Source organism: Strix uralensis, chromosome 2, assembly GCF_047716275.1.
Source record: "Strix uralensis isolate ZFMK-TIS-50842 chromosome 2, bStrUra1, whole genome shotgun sequence".
In the NCBI taxonomy this organism is placed as follows: Eukaryota; Metazoa; Chordata; class Aves; order Strigiformes; family Strigidae; genus Strix; species Strix uralensis.
Window position 1 is genome coordinate 35,755,949 of NC_133973.1, and position 25,917 is coordinate 35,781,865.

At 39.2% G+C, this 25,917-nt stretch overlaps 1 protein-coding gene across 5 annotated transcripts in view; it reads left to right on the top strand.

Annotated features, from left to right (window-relative positions):
- The first annotated feature begins 149 nt into the window (after nucleotides 1-149).
- DYRK1A (dual specificity tyrosine phosphorylation regulated kinase 1A) overlaps nucleotides 150-25,917 on the top strand; it is a 93,179-nt gene continuing 67,411 nt past the window's right edge. The window contains exon 1 of one of the 5 annotated variants that reach the window (XM_074858335.1): nucleotides 150-449. The gene's annotated coding sequence lies outside the window, so the exon portion shown is untranslated. Of the gene's footprint in view, nucleotides 450-783; nucleotides 1,136-25,917 lie in introns of those variants that run through there. The other 4 variants (XM_074858337.1, XM_074858338.1, XM_074858340.1 and 1 more) reach the window with 4 other exon arrangements.

The window sequence follows — 25,917 nt, forward strand, 5'->3', positions numbered from 1 at the left end:
GGCGGGGAGGTGGGGGCAGCGGTTGCCCGGGCGACCAGGGCCCGCCCTTCACCCGTCGCTCTTCCCCGCCCTCCCCACGTCAGCGCCGTCTCCCGCCCGGCCGGGGTGGGGCAGCCGGCCCGCCTGATTGACAGTTGTCATAGAAACAGGCTCGCCCCGTCGCCATTTTGTCAGTTAGCGCTTTTTTTTTTTTTTAAAAAAAACCCCTCTTCCCGCCTGAATCGTGGGTTTTATTTTTTTTTTTCTTCCCCTCCTCCTTCCCACCTCCACCCCGACAGACGTTAGCGCACAAGAAAACGAAAGAACACCCTCAAAAAACTGTCCCCCGAGGGTGTCCGGCGGGGACACGCGAGAAGTTCGTCCCGCGCGGTCGCGGACGAGGAGAGGCTCGGGGCGGCGGCGGCAGCAACAGCAGCGGTGCGGCGCGGCGCAGCGCCCTGGTGAAGCCGGTTCGCGAGGGAGGGGGAAGGAGGAGCGGGGAGGGAGGGAGGGAGGGGGAGGAGGAGGTAGAGGCTGGCAGGCGGGGGAGGGAAGGAGGGAGGGAGCGAGGAGTTCCCGGGGGCTCGGTACGGCGCTGCGCTTCCCCCCCACCCCCTCCTCCTCCTCCTCCTCCTCCTCCCCCCGCCCGCTCGCGCCCGCCCGCCGCTGTCCCCGCGCTGCCTGGCCGGGGCTCAGGCCGCCGCCGCCGCCGCGCCGAGCCGAGGTGAGGCCGGGCCCTGCCGTTGCCGCCGCCGGGCGCTGCGCAGGTTTGGAACGCGCGCCATTTTGTGAGCGATAGAAAATCCAGCCCGGCCAGGAAGCGCCGCGGATCCGCCCGCCGGGCCGGGCCGGGCCGGGCACCCCCCCCACCCCGTCTTCGCCGCCCAGAGAGGAAGGCGCGCAGCGGACAGACCCCGGGGCCGGTGCCCCCCGCGCCCCGAGCGGCACCGGCACCGCCGCCAGCCGTGCGGGCCTGAGCGCGGCGGGGCGGCCGGACTGCGGAGCGCACAAGAGGGAGGCGCTGCCGCGCCGGGGCCCCTGGCCGAGGCCGGGGGAAGCGCTCGCTCCTCGCTCTGCCCGCGCCCGCCGCCCGAGGGAAGAGGCCTCAACCGGGAGAAGCCGGGCCGGAGCGCAGGGCCCGTCGCCCCCCACACGGGTAAGTGAGACGCCTCAGCCGGTGGCGGGGAGCTGCGCAGCGGGACGAGCTGGTGCCACCTCCCGGCCCGGCGCGGTCGAGGGGGGCGCAGCGCAGGGGGCAGCTCCGCTGCCATCTTAGAGAGAGGAGGTGGGAAGAGCGCAGGGGCCCGCCGAGCCCCAGGCCGGAGCTGGCAGAGCCGGGACCCGCACCGGGCTTTGGACCTGGCCTTCTTCCCCGCCCTCCCTACCGCCGCCCCCTTCTGGGGCAGGCCGGGCATGGCTGGGGGGCAGCGGCGGCCGCGGCCTCTGCGGCCCTTCTCCCCTCGGCGTCCGGGAGAGGCTGTCGCTGGCGGGTTGGGAAGCGGAGCGGCGAGGAGGGCCGCGGGACCGGCGGTGGAGGAAGGGAGCTCGCCGCGATCCTCTCGCTCTTATGCGCAACGCCCTGCGGTGGGCGGGTGCGAGGTCTCGCCCCGGTCTGGGAGCGGGGAGAGGGCGGCGGGGAGGGCGTCAGGAGTTGAACCATCAGCTGAGCGGGCACCTGTTGTGGTGGGGGCTTTAGGTGCCCCTGCCTGCACCCGTGTGAGGGACTTGTGCGGTTGGTAGGTAGGTGGGGAAGTTGGAGGCCAGTGTCGAAGGAGTACCTGTGTGAGATGACTGTCATCTGGGCGGGGGGGAGGGTGGGGTGGGGTGGGGAAGAGGAGGGAGAAGCAGTTGGGAATAGACACGGGGACACACAGACGCTTCTGTATTTTAATAGGTGGCTGCAGTCTTTTAGGAATTTAGCTCTGTGTTGCTGAAGAAATTAGAGACCTCATCTGATACATAGGGTGCTCCTTCTCTGGAGTGGCATTCCCTCCCACCACCACCAAATCAGAAAATGCAATTAAAGTACTGTAATTTGCAATTTCGAAATTGGTGCATTTTGGAATCTCAGTCAGCTTTGAAGTTTTCAGTTTAGTCTGTCCAAAGACTATGTAGGGGTTCTTTGATCATGTGTCTAGATTGCTGCTGTTACTTAGTTCTCCTATTACTCCACAGTCATCGGGGGAAATAAACATTCATTGTTCTTTAAAATTAACAAAGACAGAATATCTGACTACAAAATAAATCAACAAGCATGTTTTTGACAACCTACTGTTTTAATCCGAATGAGTGTGTGCTGTTAACTTTTGCCAGTAGGTATATATAGTCACACTTACATAGATATAGTGTCATGGGGGGGGGGGGGTGTCTAAGTAGAAGTTAACAACTTGTTTTATTATCGTGTTGGTATTTCATTCTCCTTTCCTTAAGAAAAGGTGTGTGTGAAGCTGAAGAATATGTCCATGATATCTGGTGATAAATAAGCAAACATTTTGTTTGTAGTAGTGTTTAATTACCTGCCTGTAACCAAGCAGAGTTTAACTTACTGGAATAGCCTGTAGCCCTAAAAAGTTTTGGTAAACTTGTTTTCTCTTTTTCTCCGCACCCCCCTCCCCCCAACCTCTGTAGGTTGGATATTTTTGGAAAATTAATTATACCCTATAGAATTAGGATAATAACACTGAAAATAACTCTTGAGTGTGAGCTAGTATTTGTTAACCATTATCTAGATATATTTGGTGAACTTGGTGTGTGTATATATATAGACTACTTTTGTAGGCTATGCTTCATGGTTTTGGCTTATATGAATTATTTGGAACTAGAGTGTTGTTATTTGAAGTCTGAAGTAGAATATGTGTGTGATGTGTTAAACTTATATTTTCTGCTGTGATTTAAAAATTCTGTCAAAGTTTATGAAGTTTATCGAGTTTAATTCATGGTTTTTGAATATTCTTTGAGTAAAGCAAGTGTATTTTGTTCTGAAATGAATAAAGAGCACGGTCTTCTTAAATCAAGAAAAGAGGGCAATTCCTTCTGTTAAATTATTGTGTATGCATTTACATATGACAATAGTTTAATATTGTTTGCAGGCAAATAGGTAAGAAAGACAGTTTGTTACATGAGCAGCAGTGTTACAGTTCCTGAATCAATACTTGGGTGGATTTAGAACTTGTCACTGGAATCCCCTCCCCCACGTTGGACAGTGACGGAGAAGCTGCAACGAGGATAATTTTACCTAATAGCAGCCAAGAGTTCTCTATTTCAGTGTCAATTTATGGGTAGCATACTCTTACTTGTGTAAAATAATGAGGTAGTCATCAGGAATTTATAAATTTTTAAAAGACGTGGTTTTTGCGTAGACTGGGAATTAAGACATGATGACCATAAATGACTTCTAACCAACTGGTTGATAGTTTAAACAAAGTAGAAAAACATGACTTGTATCTAGTATAAACCGTGTGCCTACTCTAGACGTTAAAAGTTACATTTAATTAGGACGTGTTTGCTGATGTATATACTACATTTTAAAAAATTCTTATAAGGCCTTGCAAAGAAACATGTCTGGCTTTGTCTTAATGGTCTTCCCATGATATTTTTGTCATTTTAGTTCAGGTTAGTCATCACCTTCATATAAAGTGAAAAAGTCCCTTTTCATTTATGCTAACATGTTGGAAACTGTACCACCTGGTCATGTGGTAATATGCAAAAAGACTAGTTAAACACCTGAAGAACTGTACCTTTATTTCTTATGATAGCATTTTAACAGTTTTGTCTGAACTGAACTGAGTGGCGATTCGAAGACTAAGACATACTCTTACCAAAGATGCAATTTTGTTGATATAATGAGTTTCTCTTTTCAGCATTCCTCTTAAAACCTCTTTATTTCAGGTGTTTTTAACACCGGCTACAGGACTGTAGGTTGAAAGTTGTTGTTACAGCTTATGTTTTTGAGTAAGAAGTGAAGACTGGTGTATGTTTAGTTTCTCTATGGTAATTTTTAATGCTATTTTGAGAATTATTCTCCAACGTGAAGTAAAAAACTTTCTGATATCCTTGTTTTGTGCGAGCACGGGAGACTTGTATAACTTCTGAAATCCTTTTGTAAATAGATCTGTTGTTGTAGAATAGGATTATTTACAGAGAACTGCTGCTTTTGTCTTTATAACTGAGTACAATAGATTATTTGTTAAGTTTACAGTTTCATCTTTTTTTTTTAGTAAGAGTTTGGTAAAAAACATCTTTTTAAAAAATTTATGTAATAACTTTTTTGCTAATCAGGCTTTAAGAAGTCTAAAAGACTTGATGTGTTTATGCCATGAGACTTCTTTTTTGCTCTAAGACAATTTGAAATAATACAAAAAACCTTTCTGAGCAAACATGCCTTTCTTGTAAGGTTATGAGTTGAGAAAAAAGTAAACAAGGCATTCTGAGAAGGGGAATACTTTCCTTTTCCTTCCTCACCTCCATGGGTCCTTCAGGAGGAGCGTTGTGGGAACTGTAGTCTGTTGGTGGTTTGAAAACACTGGAGAAACTTTTGGTAATTAGAAACAATTGTTACTTCCAGAAAGACATATTCTATAGGTACAGTAATCTAGTGTTCTCTTTTTGAGGTGACATAATATAGCAATAGAATTGCAGTGACCTAATCATTAGTTGCATGTAACAATTCATGTAGCAGTTTGTAATTGATATCCGTTGGTTATCTTTTTTCCTTTATGGGGAAGAAAGGTAAAATTTGCGTCTGATTCTTTTTTTTCCAAGCATGACTGAAAAAATAACTGCGTTTGTTGGCACAAATGTATTTCATTTGGAATAGGTCTCTAGTTCACACTTACCGCAGCTTTATTTGTAGTTTAGCTCCATTTCCCCTAATATATATATGAATCTTGTCCAGTATCTGTCGATGCTTAATTACGGCTTACTTGTCTGAGAGCACAGATCAAAAAAGGGGCTCCTCTTTGACTAGAAAGAACATAGTGATGAGACAGGCCAAGTTCCATTGTCCTCATAAGGTTTCCTTTCCCCTTTCTTACTTCCCCTGCTCTCCCCACCTTTTTTTTTTCCTTCCCCTCCCCAGTCTCTGAAGGATAGGTGGGTTTGTCCACAGTTGAAAAGGTTGGAGATGTGGTGACTCAATATGAAAGGTACTGATGTTACCATACCCTTGTTCATTCAAAAAATGTCCTGTCTATATGATTTATAGGCAGAATACCCAATGAAGGGCGGCGGAAACGCGGAAGATAGTTTCCAGTCAGCTCTACTTCATACAGTGTGAATACTCTGGAGCCTCTGAGCCTAGACAGTAGCTGTTTCAGTTACTCCATATGAAGACATAATCAGTTTAATTTTAGCTCTGAATATAGCATTTCTTAAAAGCAGTGAAAATGTTTCTGTAATTAAAATAACATAAGCTAGCACTTATTTGTAAACATACTCCTTGCAAAGTTTCCAGGGTCTTAGTAGCACTAAATACCTGAAAGTGAAACAGAGTAAATGAAAGTGAAATTAACTCCATTAAGTGTCAGTTTTGTTCCAGCTGTGAGAAACTAAGCTTTCAATTTATGTGTTACATAAAGTTCCCAAACCTTCTATTTTTCCTTTTTTCCCCCTTTTTCTTTTCCCCTGGAGGCAAATAAAAATAGACTGTGTTTTGAGTCAGTTAAAGGACTAGTTAATAATATATTAATATGTCTATGTGTTGAAAAGTTTCCTGTTTCTTTTTAATAACTGTTTGGATGGTGAAATAAGAGAGGAATGGAAATGTACAAATTGATTTCTGGTGGCGGAGTTATTCTTTCAAAGTATAATTGAAAAAATTTAGAGTGAATTTTGAGGAGTTACTGAAAAAAATCGAACTAGTAGAATGACTAGTTGGCACAATCATAGTTAAATACATTTCAATGATTAAATCAAACTTGCCCGTAAAACTTTTTAATCTTAATGTCCCGAAAACCTGTCGTTCATTGGTTTTTGGCTTCCTGGCTTCAAACACAGGTAGCAAATGGTTTTGTTTATTCAAAATCCTGTTTACCTATGTGTGCTCAAATCTTAATTTGTGTTCCTGTGAACTATACAAATTGCTAATAACTTCTCATTTACTTTGCCAGTGGACCTGTCACTGAGGACCCAATTGGTGCATAGAGCATCTACTTCCTTTATAGAGGAAATAGTTTTGTGTCCATACTGTCAGTTTACTGTTTAACTGAAGGAAGGGGTAAAAAGAGGAAAAAAATACAGTCAGGTAGGGAAGTTAATGTGTTAATACTTACTCAGTTCTATATTTTCCTGAACAGTATGAATTTCCTTGCACCGATCTCTGTTTGGTCTGTCCAGTTGTAACTACAGCTTTTTTCCTACTTATAAATGTATAACCATATATATTCTTGGGTTTTAAATACAGTTTTAACAGTGCTTATAGATGAAACACATGTAGGGTATGTGTGTAATTACAGACAGATCAGTTTCTGATGCTCCCTTTCAAAATCTGATTGATACTGGAAGCTCAGTAACTTTTCTGGATCATGTCTGATTCTGTCTTCTTTCTTGTTATTCTTTCTAACTTGCGGATAAGTAGGCATTAATTTAATGGTATGCTAAAAATTATAAGTTAGTGTTTGGAATTTATTGATGTGTTTGTTAATGTTACAAGAAGTGATTGTTGCACGAAGATCTTGGCAGTTTCCCTTTCTGTACAAGTTACTCATAAATACTACCAATACTTGCTCATAGTTGTGGAATAACACAGCTGAATGTACATTTTTCACCATGATCAGATGGTCATAAGCTTAGAATTATGTGCTCTTGTATTTAGGGTGACTTTCCTGTCAATGTCATAGTGTGCCTTCAGAAGTTGAGATTTTCATGGCAGGCCCTTTGCAGGGAAATGAGCATTACTGCAGATGCTGAATGTGAACATGATTGCACATATCTGTCTGTGTTCCCACTGAAATCAGATTTTTGCTGAAGTTCTGTATATGCTAAGGCCACAAACTTAGATTTCACTTTCCTTTCCCCCAGAATCAGAAGCACTAGTAGATGCTGTTTTGGGGAGAGGTCAGTTAACTATGTAGTTACTACAGCTTCATTTTGAATGACCCTTATATCTCCTCAGACTTTTCCTGATGGCTCATTATTTTTAATACACACTGTGTTTTACAAAGTTAGTTTCTAAGTGAGTTAATGTCTTCTGTGAACTATGTCTACTAGAGACAGCATCATAAATGATTCATTTATGTTGAAGGCTGAGTGGAAAGAGTATATATGATACTGTGTTATAAACTGTAGTTGAAGTTTGTATTATAAGGGCCTAGTTAAAAATTGCTTGGTTTTGCATGTTGTACTACTTAGAGACCTTAGCTAGGATCTGATTTCCATTTTGTTTTGTACAGTACAACATGGAGTATTATTTCTTTCTCCATTTAATCAGGATTTCATGACTTTGAGATGCATACCAATTCATTCCTAATGTTCTCCTGTGTAGCTTTTTTGTTATGACATTGTGTAAATGCATACATGTTTGTGGCTTGTTTTTTCTTCTGATAAATAGAAAGGTTGTGAGTTACTGTAGTCTGATAGTCTGTTGTACAAAAGCTTAATGATAGAAGGTCTAAAATCTAATAATCTGGAGGTGTGAATGGAAATCATTAATGACATCTGATGTGGTCCTTACAAGAGGGTTTATCTCATATCTTTGTAGGATTTGTTTGGGGGTATTTTCACCTGTGTATTTTATAGAGCATGCAATCATGATTTGCAGTTAACAGTGTCCATATGAGTCTACTTTCAGTCTTTTTACCCATCAAAACATTCATTTACGTATCTCTATGGAGTTAAATTAACCAGAGTCATGTTCACAGCATGGACATTTTAAAACTTTATGAGCTTAATTTTGAAACCTTGAGAAATCCAGTTGCACATGTGGAAACAGATTGTTGGAGTACAAGTGCTTGGCCGCCTTACCCTAGTGGATAATGATAACACTGACAACTTTTGTCATTCTTAAATCAAGGTTGGCTTTGCTTCATGTGATGGGGACTAGAAACTTATGTAATGCTTTTCTTGTGTAAGGAACTATTAGAACTGGAGACTATTTCTAGTAATACCTAGTGCCCATTTACTTAATTTACATACTGCCAGACAATTGCAGTAAACCAAAATATAAGTTTTTGCTAAAATATTTCCGTTTAATTTCCTACAGAAGTTAATAAAACAAGGAAAACAGGTAGGCCAAGTTGTGTGGTATCTTTAGTTCTCTGTTTTAAAGTATAGCTTAAAAAATTTTGATTTTTTTTCTCTTCTTATAGTGCAAAGAAATAGTTGTGTACCTGTATAAAGCAGCTATATCATCCTGGTTTTCTGCTAGATGTTGTTAACCAGCATCCAGTTATTTCAAGAAATGAGAAAACAAGTTCTGCCTATAGTTCAACCTCAACAAGGTTGAAGTATCATGTTTTGAAACCATTCTCTCTTCTGCACAATTTATAAAAATGCTACTTCTCTAATTGAACAGAGATAATTTAAAACACGTTTCAGTTTAGCTACTGTTCTAATGGAAGCGAAATATAAAAGTAAAATGTATGTAGTGATACGCAGGGACATTCAGCTCAGTGTTTTGTATATGAAGAGAAGGAATGTACATACATTACAAACTGACATTTTTAAGAGGTCTTCTGAAGCTCTGCCAGTGTATGCATGTGGTGCTTTGTGTTTGGAAACATTAGAGATGATCAGTGACCTGTGATCAGTCTGTATCCATGACTTGTGTGCATATAGACTCAGTATTTGTAGGGTGTGGGGCTTTTATTTAATAGCAGAAAAAAAAAAAAACTTCCATAAGCTTTCTAAATGGTTATTAAAAAAACATTTTAAGATAAAGGAAACACCAAACCGGAGTAGTTCATGTCATTAAATATTTTTCTAGTACCCAGAAGTTCATGGTAGCCTTGCACTCTGAAGCATAGGAGTGTTTGGTTTGGGTTTGGTTTTCTTCTTTTTTTTTCCCCATTCTGTCCAATGTAATTTTTTTTTAATTTCATCAGGGACATGTTCTGATTGAGATCAATAAATAATTTTTTTATGGGTGAAAAAGATTTCCTTTGCCTTAGTTTACATTTGTTGCCCTTTAGTGTGTATTTCCAAAGTGTGTTATGAGAGGGAGGACTTAATTGACCTTTCCTATGTCATTCATCATTTTGTACGTCAGTATCACTATTTTTTTTTTTTATGTCAAAAGTACCAACTTAGGTCTACATAGCTAAAACAGTATGTTGTCATGCTGTTGGCCTCACTCTTTGTTAAGATTTTGAGTCTTGTAATGTGTCTTTATTGCAATGTGAGAATATGCACTTATTTCTATACAGCAGTTTGAATATGGGATGAAGAGTTTAATTTTTAGATCTCCATATTTGAAAAATTTTCCATTCGTATTTTCTATTATAGGATTCGTTTGAGGTGAGGCGGAAGCTCAAGATACATTTTTAGCAAGCATACAGTGGGCCCAGAATACAATTTCTAAGTTATGTGTTAGTCATTATGTATGTTCTGAAACGTATGAGCTCCCGACTTTACAGTGCCAGTTTATTTATGTATTTGAGGAAACAGGTATGCATTATATTCCATATGTTGTAAGCATGGCTTTTCTCCTTATATTTTAATCTTGCGTACCTCTGTAGAGTTGCATTGGACTTTGTTAGTTATTTCCGTAAAAATTCCCAAACTAAGTCAAGCACTCAAAGCACTGACAAAAATGGGAAAATTATTTCTTGCTTTTGGTGGTACAAACTATCTTTCATCATGCAGTAAATATAGTATTTTTTTTTAAGGTACGAGTTGTTAATAATTGCACACTGTCTAGGCCTTGCACTTAGTCTCAGGTTTGTGACTTTCTCATAGGCTTGTGCACAGATGTAACATTTTAGTAGCTGAATCTAGCAAATGCTAACAGATCCTTTCAGCATGTTGTGGAAGAGAAATGTTTTTCAGTTATTAGGGTCCAATGTATAGGAAAAACCCTGCACCAAACCTAGAAATGTTTATGTATCTTGCTTGTTGGCAGCCTGACTGAAGACACTGAGTTCCTGCTTTTTGGGGTGGGGAGAGGGCTTTCAGAGATTTTAGGTGTTTTGTACGGCACTTAACTTCATTTTGCTTTCCATACACAGCAGTTTTTGCCTTGCTAACAGGAGATAAAATACATGTTACTAAGCTGCTTTTTAGCAAGGGGAATGAAAGCAAAAAAGGTGAAGTGACTTGCCCGAAGTTACACAGTGACGCAATGGGTGGAGCTGAGGTTAAGGGTTTAGGTGTCTTAATGTCTTAATAGCAGGATGCTATGTATTTGCAGTTGCATTTGAGGTGAGTTTGTATTCCGAGTGCTTTGTAACTCAGAGGAGCAGTCTCTTAAGGTTGGAGAGTGACTCAGCATATCCAGATAGTCTGCTCAAGGAATTTAGGATTTGTTTGGAAATTGGGGGGAATTAGAGTTCATACTCATTTTTCCCAAAGGGATTTCGCTTGTCTTCAAAAAAAAATATCATTTTTTACTTACAACCTCTTTCCCTGTTTGATACACATACCTCAATTTTGGAAAGAACTGATGGAGTGTTTCAGTAAATAGTATAATTTATGCTATAGGTGGCATTTACTATATAGCTTTGTTTTCTATGTGCTATCCTCCTGATGTACATGATAAGCATCTGTTCAATGAATGAAACAGCATTTGACTGTGTAAGTAAAGATTGTGTTGCAAAATATATAAAAGAAACAGAATTGTGTATCAGGCCTGCCTTAAACATTTCTTAGCTTAGTCTGTGATTTATTGACATTTATAAAACTTTTTTTCACATGGAAGGAGAAGGAGCCATATATGGTATTTGCCCAGTTTGTATGACTGAAACATCTCCATCTCATTAGTACAGAAGCTCCCACCTTTCCTACCTGATCTGGCAGGGCTGGGTTCTCAATCTTATGGGTCAACCACTTGAGAGTGAACTGACTGGGGAACAATGGGTTACCTGTGCAAGTGTATACTGGGCATGTAAACCACACTTCTGTGTGCTTGGGTTTGGTTGACTTTCATGAGGGAAAATTGGCTAAATGTCTTAAATGTGACTCTTCTACAATAATAGTTGTGTTCTAATTTCAGCTGATCAAACTTGTCAGAGTCTTGAGACATTGGTAGTTGTGGCAGTGAAGGGAAGCAAACTGACAGAAGCTGATGGTAACGATTGAAACTATTAGTCTTCTGCTACTATACCTTCTTAAATTTGGGGGAAATTTGAGAAGACTTCATTACCGTTTTTTTATCCAGATCAATTCCATCTTCTAGCATGAGTTAAGACCATAGGCTGGTACATAGTTTCAGTGCTGAAAGAATGCTGAAGGACAACACAGCAAAGGTGCTCAGAGAAAAACACAAGCAACATTGGTTTTCTACCCCCTTTCCTTCTACCCTAAACCATTTTCTCCTTCCACCCACCCAAATCTGTATATGTTTCATGAGGCTAGTGAAAATTACCTTGCTCTCCCCCAAACTGTACCTATGCCAAATTTGAAATAATTGATAAAAAAGAAGCAAAAAAGTGAAAAGCAACAATTCTTTGTTTTCGTATCTCATCTATGAGGGGCGTGGGACATGCACAGTGTTTAATCTGATGACGCTATGTGGGTTTGTTTTACAGCGTAAGTATTAACAGACTGATGTGAAGTTCATGCTGCAAGACGTAGAGGCACTGAAGCACTTTGAGGGAAATCGTTGAAAGAGTTGTTCTAAGGCAAAGCGTGCAACAGGGAGTTCTTTGAAGGCAATTACCACTTAAACAGCTCCCCTTCTCTCCAGATTCTGGCTGCTTGTTCCCACCTGCTTTGTGTTGGCACAGCTGTTTGTAAGACCAACCAGTGAATCAGACTTGGGAATTGAGTTGGCTGAAATATATAATTTTATATATATAACATTTGGGTGTGTGTGGGGGTGGAGAATCAGGTTACTTTTCAGTCAGATCAGTTCCCAGACCCAGTACATGGTGCTGCTGCTCAGACATTTGACAAGATAATGGAATGGGTTGTGTGGGTGGACAGGAACAGGGTGCCTAGAAGAGGCAGGGGTTAGTTAACAGTCTCCGATAGCACTGTTACTTAATGGAGAACATCACTCTGAGGAATTTTTGCCACCCCTCCTGTAGTAAATCACTCTCCTGTCAGTCTCTGTCTCCCCCCTCCCTTGCTCTGCCTCTCAGACTTTTGCTTGCTATCTCAAACTTCCCTGCTTGTTACCTCTCTAATGGTCCCACTCTGATGCTGTCCTGCTTGCGTGCACTCTTAACAGGCACTACCACAGTCTTACTTGATAACAAGTTCTCTAACTTTACTGCTTTTCTGTTTGCTGTCTAACCTTCTTATTTACTCCTGATGCATCTGTTTTCTTGTGCTCTTCCTCTAGTTCTTCCTCATTCTCACTTGTTCTTTTTTACAATTTTCTGGCTTCAGCTCATGCCCTTTTCTCCCATGTCCTTTCTAGTGCTGTCTCTCAAGTGCCTTTTTTTTGTCTCTTGCTGTCTCTTGCTTGCTGTGTTTTCTCCTGCTTGTTCTTTTTCAGTTGTTCTTACTTTCTCTTCCCCCCTGTAAGAACAGTGCTTTTGAGGGGAAAAAAATATCCATGTTGTAAAGACTAAAACCTCTTAAGAAACCCCAAGTTTTAAATTTTCTGGTTCCCCCCCCCCCCCCCCCCAAACTTTACCACAAAACAATACAATATATAGATTTCTTTTCAATCTTGCTCACTTCTGAAATTTTTACTTATTGCCTTAAAATAGATATGCGCACATAAAATATATATTGTTCCTCTTTGGACAAACTGAGAGACGAATTGAAGTTTCTAAAGTTAATGTTCTAACTAAAGGTATTTTTCAGCTGTCAGCTGTCTCGGTAAGATCTGAGCATAGCTTATTGATACCAGAAGCTAAGTTGCAGAGCAAAGATGCTTAGTTTCCTTATTCCTGCTATACAAAGGAGACGTGAAAAAATGTTTTTCCTGATAGCTTGATTTTAACACAACCACTGACTGGATGGGTTATGTTAACAAACAAACAACTCTTTTGGAAATTCCATGCTTGCTTGTCCTCTTAAATAAGTGACCAGAGCTGCTGGGATTATGCTGTTGTTTCACTTCCATGTATTCAGATATCTAATATTTTTGTTCATGTTGTTTAAATTTTGTTGATAACTATTTACCTGTTAGTTGGGAAAGTAGGAGACAGGAGTGCTGATTCCTTAATATCTGAATCCATCTATATTTTAATATCCATCCATATTTTAATAATCCAAAGTGACTTCAAATAGAAATGTGGAAGACTGGACAATACATTTGCTCTTTATAGCAGGAAAAAAGCATTTTTCTGCCCATCTCCTTCTCTAAGCCTTTGGGTGGACTGAGGGCAGGAGCACCTTAAATACCTTGCAAGGCATGCTTTTTCCACGCAAAATGTGGTGGACAACATCTTACATTTGCATTCTTATATGAGAGTGCACTTAAACATATCACTCTCTGAGCTTGCAGGTTTTTATTTCGTTAGGCCAGCTGTTCTAGGTCAGGTTATCAAGCAGCTTGCTATGAGGATGTACATGCTAATAGGGCAAACACTGTTCCGAATTACAATAGTTGTCTTTGGAAACGTTCACTCCATTCCTTCTTGGTTAGTAAATAAAAGTATTACTCATAAATTCTATATCTCTTCAGTGGCTTGTCTGATTTGATTTAAAAAACAATCCCATCCATCTGCTCTTCTGCTTTGGGTCTTGTTCTAGTCTGCTCTTCCATAAACTTCGTTCATCATGCTTGTTTTATGCATGTTTTTTTTCATAGCTAAAGACTTTTGGCTTGTGATAAACAACATTGCATTGTTCGTTTCTGGGAGTAGTTCAGGTTCCTTAGTCAAATAATGGTTTAGCTACTTTGATGTGTAGTGCCTGTCTTTCCCCCCTCCCATCCCCTTCTTCAGCAATCCATTGCACTTTTCCTAAAGCCTTGTATCTTTTTTTCCCTAACTTGCTTTGGGTTGACTATTGTGCATTTCAGAACTTCTCATGTTGGCTGTCTTTGTTGCCCTTCAGGGCATCCATCTTGAGCCCTTCAGGAAAAGGAGGAAGACTGCTCAGTGTTTTCAAGCAGTGTCTGTGGCAGATATAATCTGTACAGGTTAGCATGAGTCTGGCTCTTTCCTAAACACATGAATGTCTCCATACTTTCTAGTAAATCCTGTAAATCCAGTATGAAGATAACTTGAAGTATTTTGAATAAAAATCTCTCTGAGCAAAAAGGAGAGTAGGCCTTGGCTGCTAGATCCATGTGGGGATCCATCTTCCCTCAGATAGATTTGGTGTAGCACCACTGAACTCCATAGATGTCTCTTAAGGTCTGGAGCTGTTAAGTCTGCTTTATGTTCAGTTCAAGTAAAGTCTGAAATTAGGAGTGTGGAATTCTGGCTCATTTCCAAAGGTGGTGCTCTCTTGTTTAAAAGTTAAAAAAAAAAAAAAAAGTGTTGGGAAGAGGGAAGTTCCAGTTTTGAATCCATTAAACATAGCTTTCTTTGCTTTTCCTAACTTATATTGGAAATGAAGATGTCAGTGTAGTGTAGGTTTTTGATGACTACATTATGATGTTCAGTGTTTCCTTTTTGCCTTGCACTGGAAACTGGTTGTATGAAGGGCTATAGAGATGAGTCTGTTAGGCTGCAATCAGTCCATTTGGTGCACCTGGTAGGAGCTCTGAATTCTGCTTTTCTTATCCCTTTTGCTGTGCCCCTGCGATTTCATACGTTGCTCTCCTGTTTCAGATGTCTGGAAAAACTGTATTCCTCCTAAGGATACCTCTGCTGGCATCATCCACAGTGTGTGTCAGATCACACTCATGACCTTCTTGTTGAGCTCTCTCACAAAATGGGAAAAAGAGCAGGTCTATGTCAAAAGTTACCTTTTTACATAATTTATTCTTAAAAAGACAGCACATCATTACATGAAATACACCAGTTCAGTAACTTTCTTAGAAAATTAAAGAAAAAATCTACTGGAAAAGTGGCTTTGTTTTGGAGTCGTTCCACTTAGCAAGTTATTCTTGGTAGTCTGCAAGGACTTCAGTGAGACACTAAAGATTTTCTTGCCCTTTTATTTCCTGGATACCTTGAACATGGTGATCTTGAGTACTGTTTGGAGGTCTGTAAGGTCAGGATTTAAAAGCCTTTTTTTTTAAAAAAAAAAAAAATTGTCCTCACTTCCTTCCTGCAACCTGCCTTATTAAAATAATTTTAGGAATTTTTATCAGGAAAAAAAATGCTACAGGAAACCAGATCCTCTGGTCAGAACCCTACCAACTTCTGATGCTGGCAGAGATACTATTAAATAATCAGAAAGTTGTATAATCTTAGCATGTCCTAGAATTACCGAAACGGATAATTTTGTCAAAGTTTTAGTGCAATGTCTGCTTCTTGAACGAATGACAAATAACCCAGCATTCGATTGATCAGTGTGTACCCAGTATTTGGATGCTGAAACTGGTGAAGTTCATATAAACCATCCCAAAGGTTCAACTTTTACTGTTTGTCCTCATAAAAGTCTAGTTAGACAAAATTAGTCTGAAAGGCCTCCGTTAAAGAGAATTTTCCTGGGCTTTATCTTGACGAGAGATGTCTTTTAGACTTTTTCTTATGACTGCCATCAGAGAATATTCAGAAATGAATTCCATATATCTCCGTAGTGACTGTACTGAAAAAGGGTTTCAAAAGAACATTATCCCAAGTTGAGAGACTACACATTCAGGACCATAATATAACAGTTATTAAAAAAAAAAAAAAATTGTCCTATTGTCCCGAGTTCTTTAAAACCTTTAGTACACAAAAAAAATGACATTTATTCAAATAATTTAGCATTGTGTGTGTTAGCCAGTAAGCAAACCTGAAAAAAGTTGGTTTTCTTTTGAGTCAATTAGTGCTAGAGCAGTGAGGATTGGGAAGGGAAGGAATGAGGGCAAACCAGATATCCACCCCCCTACCCCCCCCATTTTTTTTTGTTGTAGCAGCAAATGATTAGATTGGCTTATCATGTGCTACTTCATCCTTAGCCTTAACCTTCTTATTCTGTTGTATGAGTGAAAGCAAAGTCTCTCACATTTGTTGTGGGCTAAAGGCGGGGGGTGTAGGTAGGTATGTATGTGGTCAGTTACTGAGGATAAGCTGACAAAATATAACTTGTTTTAAAAATGATTGTGAATTTGAACTCAAGAGCTGTCAAATTTGGATTGAGTTACCTTATGGCAGGGTATCTGCAACCTCTTTACGTTCATGAAAACTTTTCCACACAAGAAGGTCATTGTCTTCTACATTTATAAGCAGGAAATAATACTGTTTTAATGGTGTTTGGCAATCCATTCTGCTTGATGAAAGGCTGTCATGGTTTCTTAGTCTTCAAAGGCGTTTAAATGATTAGATCTTTTTGTGGGGTACTCCATACATTGATGAATGCTTGACGAGGAATTACTGGATGAAAGTCTAAAGTAGTTGTGTAGAAGGTCATATTAGATTATGATGACTTCATAATCTAATGGGCTTCATGGTGTGGGGTTTTTGTCCAAGTTTTTGTTTTTTACTTTTTCTTAAATTTACAGCCCAAAAGGCAATGGTTTTCTCTGGCAGAACAAGTGTTCTAGAGTCTCCAATGAGCTACCTGTAACCATATTTTGTAGAGGCATAGAGCTACCATGAATGTTTGATGAAATCTCTAATCAATTTGATAATAAAAGTACCCCAGTAAAGCTTTTACTGATTGATATGGACCCACTGTCTGTACTGGCTCTTTTCCTTGTGTGTGCATGCATTCACATGCATGTATGACTTGAGTAGGGTGTTTGAATTCTTCTTGATGGATTGTAATACCATTTAAAACTCAGTAAAATTTTACAGCCTACTACTTCTGAGTAGTATCTTGGTATATCTTGGGATATACCAAGATTTGCTTTAATATTATGCTTAATGACAGAGATGGTGGCAGCAAGATAATAAAACAAGACCTCAGAGTTTTAAATCTGAAAAAGAAGGTGTTTTGACTTCATCACTAGATTATATGAAAATTTACTGAAGTTCATTAATTTATCTCCTTCTTCAATGAGAATTTTCTAGGTCAGTGGTTCCTTAACCGGGGAATAAGGCCATGGTAAATGAACTACAGATGAAACTTAAAACCATGTTGAATTATGTTAAGTTAAAAAATACTCTGTTAGGATGATTCATATTTTGTTAAAAATTTTTGGAGCTGGCTGATCTATATTCTGAGAAATGTTAGGGCTGTAGTTCTGGAGTGAATGATGCGAGGAAAATGTGGAATCTTTACTTATTCATGTATGTATTTACTACATTGGAGGAACAAAGAAGGGGGAAACCCATTTGTGCATTTTTTGTTGATTTCCTTTGGAAACTTTTCTTTACCATAGTTTCGGAGTGCCTTGTGTTATACACATTGGAGATTACCTCATGAGCATGATACAAGAGTTGTAGTAGTTTCCTCCTTCAAAGATGGTTTACGAGACAGAGAGGAGTTAAGCTAGGGCCCTAGATGGACTTGTAGCCCTCATCATTACAACCGCTGCCTCTGGTGCCTGGATGTTGCAGGGGAACATGACATGGCTGTTTGACAGCAGCCTAAATTGGATCACAAGAGACTGTCTCTGTCCACTTTCTCCCTTGGTTAAGCATACTTGCAAGTTCTCTTCATTGGCGTTTTTTGCTTTACTTTTCCATGTTGGGCCATCTTAAAGAAGCTAAGCACAGAAACCTACTGATTTAAATAAAGGTAAAAACTTTACTGCCAATTTAGCTACCTCATGTTTCATCATGAGGTGGAAGAGTGCCAGGAAGATAAGTCTTGTCTGTGATTTGCTATTTTCTTGTAAGTAGTAGCCCTGAATTTGGTCAGTTAGTGAAGACATGCTTGGTGGGAGGTTATGTTATGTGGCATAAACTGAGCTAGCACCTTCTTTGGCCTGTTAGCCTTTTTGTTCTAGCTTTTAAGTTTTTCTTACCATTTGCCAAGCCATTTCAATTTACTAAACTGGCAGGAAATTAACCTGACAAAGATGTGAACAGTTTTTAATTGGGTCATTAAGTTGATTGTTTTACTGTATATTCAGTGTGGATGCTGAAGCTTTGCAAGGAAGGGAGCGTGGCTGTGCACTGGAGAGTTGGGAAGGACAGAGGGTGGCTGCTGCCCTTGGTGGCAGTTCAGTGTGCTCCTCAGATCGAGGGGATCCAAACTCACGTTGTTCAGTTCCAGTGAGAATACCTAGATCACCTGGCTTTTCAGATGTTCTTGGCAGCTGTCCTTGAGTCCCATGTAATCTGTGCCGTTGTACAAAAAAGAACCAAAGAATCATGGGACAGAGGAGAGAGAAAAGGAAATGTGACTCTCTGATCCAGTGATTAGTGTGCTTACCTTAAGGGAAGAGGAAAAAAACTTTCTGGGATTTAATCAGTGCTTATGCATTTTACAGGAAATGGCTCATGGATGATGTTTTATTTTCTCGGTGGAAAGATATTATGTGAATTATGAAAATGTAGGACAACCACGAAGTTAGGAATGATATGCAAATAAAGTGGAGAGCGTGTGGGAGAGTATAGATGGAACATAGAATGCTTTGCATCAGTGGGATTATATTCTACTCACTCTTCAGTTATTTGTCAAGGGACTTTAACGCTAGTTTTTTTTATAGTGAAATTAATTTTCTGAAGGACTTAATCTGATAAATTTGATAAGTTTGTCTTTGCATTTGTTAATTCATATGTTGAAATACAAATAGTGATATTTTTTGAAATGTGTTTGAGTGTACGTAGTAAGTGAAACTCATAAAAAATAGATGGTATTGTGCTTATGCTAGAGGTGTCTTGAATTTTGAAAACAGTGCATTTCCTTAGCTCCTCTAAATTGGGATCTCCTAAGATAACAGAAATAATGCTTCCTATGTGATTGCTGCAGTAATCCAAACCAAAATTCTTTTTGCTTTAGAATTCAGATTTCTCTCCTGCTGTTACATTGGTCAACCTGAGCCTGAGTTAGAACTTAAAGCATATCGTGGAAGTCTCTATATATACTTAGGCTGGGACATTGAGAGCTGAATGGTAAGGATGCTGGATTCTACTGTGGTGAAAAGTCTTTTTTTGTTCATTTTGCTTTTCAACATCAGAGAAGTTTGTAGTTGGCATGCCTGATTAAATTTATTTCTTTAAATTTATTTATGTAGACTATTATGACAGACACAAGCTATATATAGAAAAGCCTGTAAACATTTCACTTGTGTTCCTGAAGTAGAGGTGGGGTCTACTACTATCGATATGAAACCAGATGTTAACTGTGGTCTTCAAGGTGCTCTGTGGCAGTTTGGCAAGAACTGTGGGAAATACTTTTAGCTGGGTTGCTCTTTACATCTCTTGTACTGTATTCTTAGCCTATACAGTAAACCTTGTTACAGATAAAAATTGTGAGCTCTCTACTTTTGTCTTTCTGTGGACAAATGTGATCTATTTAGATAGTGAGCTTTTTAGGTGAGGATGACCATTTTATTGTGTAACACAACGCCTAATGCTGTGGGGTTCTCCCTCCATGAGTACAATGCCCTGTTTATTACCCCAGCACAGTCCTAGAGCATGGCTGCCTCACTTCAAGTATCAGTAAGTTTTTGGACTCTTGTCCCTGACCTAGGAACTGTCAGTTTCAAAGGTCCAGAACATCAAAGACTGCACAAAAATACAAATGAAGTTCTTTGTGACCCAGTAGTGTTACGCAGAATATAAATGTGTTAGCTGTATGCGTGTGCTAAGAAGAACAATTAGGTTCTTATTTACTGTGTAGATTTTTAAGCTGAAAGTCAGACTTGGGCTCTGGAGCTGTGCAGAGTCAGCAGAAAACTGATCAAAAAAGGTGAATATTTTACATCATGCTAAATTGCAGAACTGACTCAGCGAGACTGGGTCAGGTGCCAGACGTGGTGCAAGAGATGGGCCTGCACTAGTGGTTGAGGGCAAGGAGGGGTGTGGGTGGGAACACAGCAGCTGAATCTAAATCAGCTTTGGCTTTTGGGGAACTGCAGCCTGAGAATTCTTATTTTAATGAAATGTCAGTTTATTCATCATCAATTTTGAATGCGTCTGGTTGTCATGGAGCCTGAACTTGACCACTTGTCAATTTTCAAAGCTACTGAGCTTCATATGAACTGCTCTTTGAAAGCATGTTGAACAAGATTTTTAAACATGGTGTTTCTGTACTGACATGTCTGGCGAAAGCTGGAGCTTGGTTTTGGGTTTCCAAGTTAAAAAGAGCTGGAAGAACAGTTGTGGTATACATAGTTTTGGAAATAAGGGATTCCTCCTCTCCTTCTTTAAACAACTTTTAACTTCTCTTTCCCATCTGTTAGCTTAGGGCCTAAGTTACTTTGTCAGTATCCTAAAATCCTAGAAGTAATATTAAAATGTCCTTCAAGCATCTTTTAACTTGGTAGATCTAGTTAAAAGGCAAATCTGAGTTCTGTAAGCAAGCTCAAGTTGTGGTTATGTCCTCATTTACTACACTTGCATGGCCAAAACTGCTTTGGTTGCTGCTGTCAACCTGCTAAAACAGTCTCTTCCCCTTGCCTTTGTGGAGAGGCAGTGTGTACCCTATTTCTGAAGTACTGAGTTTGACTATTTTAATGTAAATGTGAAGCCTGAGAACTTGCCTAAAATATAACTTGCCTGCATAAAAATCATCACCTGATGATAAGACAGACTGTATCTTGTGTATTTCCCTGAGAGAAGAAAAAAAGGAGAAAGCTTAGAGCAGAGGCTGTCCTCCATGGCAGGCTTCTTATAAGATTGTGCTCTATATATAGTAATTTTAGTATTTTTTCTTAGTCACAGGTGAGTTTACTGTCAGAATGTTGTTGTGGCTGAAGTCTTGTTGGAAGGACTTTATGATTTGGCTAGCTCATTGACTGATTTTTAAGGGCTAGATATATATTTTTTTTTTTTAAAGAAGGTTTACATTGAGTTCTGCAGGATTTCTAGGATGATAAAAGTGTGTATTTGTAACTGAAGAGATGTCTTCCTTTTTCTGCTCCTTTCAGATGCAGTGGCTCAGAAACATCTCTGAACAACTGTCCCCAGAAAATCTAAGTGGGTGAAGTCTGATAGATGCATTAAGGAAAACTCTGATGTTTGAGAACTAGATATTTACAATTAGTTTCTTTGGATACAAGGCAGAAGTAGACAAGCTTTCAGTTTTTCAGCCTAAACTGAAGTTTGGGCAGCTATATCTGTTTTATCATGTTAAAGTAGAAAGGATATTAGCAGTACTTCTCCATTATCACTTTTCATATCAGAAGTATACCTGCTTTAGCAGAAGGTATGGGGATTTATGGGCTGAAGATTGGTTTAAGACCCAGGCATATGGTTAACATATGACCAGAGAGTACCTATGCATATGCTTGTCCAGTCTAAATCTCCAGAATATTGAAAGGCAAGGGTAGATGATTGCCTTGCAGTTGTCAACAGGAGCTGTCATATGGGAATCAGTTAAACAGCAGTTAGTCCATGGTGTGCTTGAAAAAGTTAAAAAGTATTTAAAAAGGCACACAAAGCAATGTGTGACTTGAAATAAGCCACTTGCCCAAAGTCTTATAAGTAAGCACCATCTATTTATGGAGCTAGCCAGCAGTTTACAGTTGTGTGTGGTTGCTTGGTTTGTTCTGGTTTTTAATTTGGAAGACTATAGGTGTGCATATCTCCATGTATTAAAATATTTTGGAAGCCTTCAAGATTGAAGGTGCTACTGTATCAGGGCAGTGAACATCTAGGTTGTTATAAATGTACTTGAAATATGTAACTTTAGATCGTTTTTGAAAGTAAGGTCAGAACTATCTGCTGCCAAAGTTGAAATGGAGTAGTCTTATTTCATTTAGACATATGATAGCAGCTCCACAGATAATTTCCCAGGAATCTGTAGAAGTATATGAAGTATTTTTGTAATGGAGTTTGTTGTTGTCTGAGTAAGATATTACATGCTGTCTGGTTTTGATGAATTCTGTTACAGTAGTGTTTACTGAAACATAATGATAATCTATTAATTTATTAATTTCTGGTTCCTGTTACATGTACATTGCAGCATGATATGGAATTTGTCATGGTTCAGGGCAGAATTAAAAGGGGAAAAGAAAAAGCAAACAGTTAAAACAAGGAAACAGTAATGATGTCAAAACCCAGTAACATCTGAATTTGATAAGGATGGGTCACTTAGAAAGTTGAATTCTCTTGAATGTGTCATAATATTTTGTATAAAACCCTGGCAGCTGTGAAAACACTGTGCCATTCAGATGCCCATTTTATTTTCTTCCATTTATTTGAATTCCTCTTTTTTAATAGCTGTTTTAGCAAACTTTTGGACAGGAACTGTTGTTTTCGCCTGTTGAAAAATAAGATTTTATTTTTTCATCAGTATAAAGACATTGCAGTTAAAATAGTCTGTATTCATAGGGGAGAACAACCACCCTTACGTCCTGTATGTATGTAGTGTGCATGTGTGTGTGTATCTATGCATACATATAATGTGTGACTGGGCTCCTGCAGTTTTTGAGAGGCATTTCAGTGCACATTGCTTGGCTGGAGAGCTCTACAAGTGCTGTCCCAACTCTAGTTTAGGATTAAAAAGTTGAAGTAGCTGCTTCTGAGTACCCTCTCTTGCCAGGTCTCTGAGAAGCAGAGGGTCTGTTTTGTAAATAGAGGGTACAACAAAGAATGGAAGTAGTAGGTAGTGACCACAAAATTGGAAGAATAGTAAGATGTAGTAATATTAAGACTGTAGTAAAGATCTGTAAATTGAGTGATGTTTGGCCACATTCTGTGGAAATTTTAGGCATTCCTTTAATTCTTTGTTTGCTTGCTAGCTTTATGGTTGAAAAAAAAAACAAACAGGGAGAAGTGGGAAGGTTATACTCTCTTGAGACTTTTAGGTCTAAAGTTCTAAACTGATGAATGCAATGTGGCATATGTTTTGCTTTGCATTTTTAAAGTTCTTTTCCTAACCACAAGGAACAGAAACAGTTTTTGTAAATGAATTGATCAATCTTTCTGAGGACATTTCCAGAAAAATCTCATCTCTGAAAAGCATTTTACAACTGTGAGAACACAGTACTCTGGATAAACCTGTTTACAGCCCTCATGGATCTATTTTGAAATAGATTTTACTCACATGCTACTGTTTAGTTCATGTTTAACATACGAATGAAAATGTCTCTATTTCTAAAAAAAAGAATTAAATCCTTGCTTATCAGATGTCACCTTTTAAGGAAATCATAGGTTGGATGCACGTGTTAACATGAAAAAGAATTAGATTATTACATGCATCTGCTTTTGTAAGACAGAAATAATTCAAAAATATATGGTTTTCATAAATATCCTTCGGTTTGGTGGAATTCTGTTGTCTTCAGGCTTACGTGAATTTGACTTTAAATGGGACTCTAGTAATCGCAGTTGTACTCAGTGAGGCCATTAAACAGTACAGAAGGAAGTACTTGGTTATAAGAGTTCAGTGCCATCCAGCAGTTGTGAATGGTTTAGCTAATGTTTCAGGGGATGGGCAACTCCTGCGGTAGCATCTCTTTGCTTCTTTTGGTTGATGAAGGCTAAATACAGTGGCCTGACTTACTTTGCTGTTCCGAAACAGTTAAAATGTAGCCACATCTGTTTTGCTTGACACTATTAAGCAGGTGGAAAAAATTGCCACTCCTCCCTCTAATTTGTGGTTCCTTATATAGTCAGTATACTGAAAAATATTTTAAGTTTGTGCTTCTAAAATTAATATTTTTAGTCAATGAGTAACAAAGGAAGCATATGCAAATTATCTAAAAAATCTCAAGTATTTTAACTTTTTTATTAGTGTGTGGGGCTTTTTTCTCTCTGTGTTTTTTTTTTTTTTTTTTTAAATTTCCTCCTCCTAAATTGTGTCAGTTTAATTCTTTCTAAAACCATAGGCTTTATTCTGGGGTTCACATGAACAAATAAATATTTATAAAACAAATCCCAAGTTGTCTGGCTCTATAGGTCAAGTATAACATTTACACTGTTCAGTCCCTTTGTGTAGAAGGAAAACAGTACATTTTTTAGAAGTTATGCATTTCTTTTCATAAAAGGGATAGGTTTAAAAAATTGTATGTTATAAATCAGGTATTTCAGAGATTCAGATTGCACTCTGAAGTCTTACTGAATTAGTACTGGTGTAGCACCAGTGTAGGTCCTTCTATGATAAAATCAGGTCGCTTGCATACTTAATATTTTGACACCAGTACTGGCCTAAGAAGTCCCTTTTTGGCCCAGCTGTTTGTTCCTACTGCCACACTACTGTACATCTGTAGTGGACCAGATTAGAGGACTGATACGGCATAAAAAGTAGTGGTCTTTTTTTCTCCTGCTCCCTGTTTTTCCACCTGGGTCAGTTCCACAGTGCAGTTTGCTGAGTGTTCTTGTAATAGTAGCACTGTCTCAGCCAAGCAGCTAGTGGTGGAAAGGATACAGACTGCTTAAGTGGTACTCCTGCTGAAAAGAAATTCTTGCTCTACTGCAACTGTAGTTTTGCCTTTGCCAGGTTTGAATTTGGGTGAGAAACTTTGTGATTTCAGTAAAGCTGCTTGTACATGCTTTCACACTTAAAGGATGGGTTCTTGCATCACGTGTTGTAAATTTAGCATAAGAGGGAAACTAGTCATTCACAGTATATTCTTTCTAGAGGAACTAATGCTTCTTGGAACACTGAGAATAATTTTACAGTGTACAAGAAAAATGATGGTAGACTATGTTTCATTTTAGATATGGTTGTTTCATAAGCATTTCACAAATACTGATCTAGAAACTAGCATAGTTTTCTAGTTTAGCAGTGTGCATTTAAAACTCATTGGGAACACAAAGTATAATACAAGCTCTTAGGATGAATTGTGTATTGGTGAAGTCAATTTTGATTGTTGTGTTTTCACCCTAACTTGGAAACCAGTCATGTACAAAAATGTACTCCTCCCAAAATTTTAACATTCCCTTTCTTAAGCACGGGATAAACTGACATGAAGGTGACTGTGCTCATAGTTCTGTTGAATATGCAAACTAAACTGAAGTATATTTTTCTTAGTGAATTATGACTTTTAAAACCTAAAAATAGTCGTAATGTAGTTACTATTTCAGTGAAAACATTTAGCTAATAGGTTTTCCGTAATCCAAAGCACTTAAACCTGGAGACAGGGATCTGTGACTTTGGGAACAAACATGCTAAATGTGATGCTGATCATGAATTACTTGTATTTTGCTTAGTACTCAGTATATTGGCTGTCAGGTATAGAAACACACAGGTGACCATAAAAGTGGAGGGGTATGTTGGGTTTTCATGCTGAAACCATACTGCTTTTAATTTTATGTGTGTGATTTTGTAGGTGAAATGATGGGAGATGATGTACTGAGTTCTGCTTTGTACACTGGATATACAAATTAGTCTGTTTTTTTTCTTTTCGTTCTCATGAATTACTTCTTATATATAACATCACATCTGTTGGTCCTAAATAGAACAGAAGCAGTAAATACACCTGTGTGTGTGTTTGGTTTTCAGATACATGTTAATTTGTACATCTAAACACATGGGATTTTACCTAGTAACAACACACATAGTATGTGCTGTGTGATGTAAAAATAATGATTTTGGAATTCCTCAATCATGTCTCTCTGGGAACTAGTTCTGGAAGTTGACAATCACTAGCACCCTATGAGATTTATTTTACATTCCAGCAGTATTGGTTGTACTTCACATCTTATTATGCAGTATTTTGAATAATGCACCAAATCTGGTATATTTGGTAAATCTTTTGCCCTGTATGTCTTACATCAAGCAACATCATTG